At 41.0% G+C, this 1,636-nt stretch overlaps 1 pseudogene; it reads left to right on the top strand.

The window, feature by feature from the left end:
• The first annotated feature begins 583 nt into the window (after positions 1–583).
• LOC123860210 (proteasome subunit beta type-2-like) lies at positions 584–1,266 on the top strand (annotated as a pseudogene).
• Positions 1,267–1,636: the final 370 nt, after the last annotated feature.

Genomic DNA, 1,636 nt, shown 5'->3' with positions numbered 1-1,636 from the left:
TACAATCCTGTGTCACTCATTAAACAGTTTTAGATTTCTGGTTACTCATTTATCAAACAAGAATGTCAGTTTAATGATATAAATATTGTTTCCAGTTATAAAATTCTATCATTCAGTTTGAATAAACTTAACAGCTAAGCAAGAGTCCCTTGAATCTTGCCATGAAACACATGACACTGTCTCATCAAAACTAAAGAGGGATGTAGGATTGCACCTTGTGGCCCATGGCTCACACAGAGAATTATCGTAAGGATGAAGCCCAGGTTTATTTTTTAAAGGATTAGAATCCCATTGGAAGACAAGCATGTGTTGTCAGTTTCTTAGCTTCTAATTCCCCTGCTGTAACCCATCCTCCTTTTGAAAGAGCAGAAAAACCGTGGAACAGTTACACCTGAGTAGACAAAAACCATGATATGCACACATCTACTACTTCTAGGTACAGGAATGCATTCATATCTGTAAAAATATAAATGCAATTCCTCTTAGGCAATTCCTGAGCATAAAAGTGTCCCTTGTCATGTCTCTCAGGTGAGGTTGAGAAGCCGGCAGGTACCACGCTCTGTCCTCTTGGTCTCCCGCCACAATGGAGTACCTCATCCGGGGCCCCGACTAAGGCCTTCTCGCCTTCAGCCAAGTGGCCACTAACAGTCTGGATGAAGGACGATCATAACAAGATGCTTAAGAGGAGTGAAGAAATCTTATTCCTCTGTGTTGGAGAGGCTGGAGACACAGTACACTTTGCAGAATATATTCAGCAAAATGAGCCACTTTATAAGATGCAAAATCATTATGAATGGACTTCCAGAGCAGCAGCTGATTTCACATGCCAAAACATGACTGACTGTCTTCAGAGTCAGACCCCATACCATGTCCACCTCTTCCTGGCCGGCTATGATGGGCATGAGGTTCCAGCACTCTCCTACATGGACTACCTGGCAGTATTGACCAAGGCTCCTTTTGCAGCCTTTCCATGGCTATGGGGCCTTCCTGACTCTCAGTATTCTGGACCGATACTACACACCAACCATCTCTTGTGAGAGGGCAGTGGAACTTCTTGGGAAATATCTAGAGGAGCTCCAGAAATGTTTCATCCTGAATCTACCAACCTTCAACATTCCAATCATTGACCAAAATGGCATCTAGGACCAGGACATTTCCTTCCCTAATAGGGCTCCTAACCTCATGCCCTCCCTCCCATTTGCCAGGGAACTTTTTTTGATGGCCTCCTTTATCTTTTTCTATTCCTTTGACTCCCATCCTTCATAGATGATTAATTCACAGTAAAGCTGAATCTGGATAAATTGGGGGGAAAAAAGTATCCCACATGGGGGGGTGGGTTTTTAGATTTTATCCCATTCAGTAATTTGCCATTTTTCTTTTAGTAGCCTTTCCAAAATTAATGTTTTCTATAGATAGATTTTTTTGGATAGGCGTTTGCAACAACAAAAGCTGTACAAAGATGTTGGTTTATTAATAACAGTGCAACTATTATTTTTCAATCAGTTGGGTTATTCTGAGTAGTGTTTTTTTAAACTAAGAGCATTTATCATCAACTAACTCAGAATGACTTCTTCCCATTTATGTGCCCTTTGTTATCATGAGAAAATAACCCATCTTGAAAAATTGCGAGGTAATA

The sequence above is a fragment of the Mirounga angustirostris genome, unplaced genomic scaffold, assembly GCF_029215605.1.
Source record: "Mirounga angustirostris isolate CCGP_5_RB_7025 unplaced genomic scaffold, mMirAng1.0.hap1 SCAF_4, whole genome shotgun sequence".
Lineage (NCBI taxonomy): Eukaryota > Metazoa > Chordata > Mammalia > Carnivora > Phocidae > Mirounga > Mirounga angustirostris.
The sequence above is the reverse complement of the archived record's forward strand: the minus strand, read 5'-3'. Positions and strand labels throughout refer to the sequence as shown.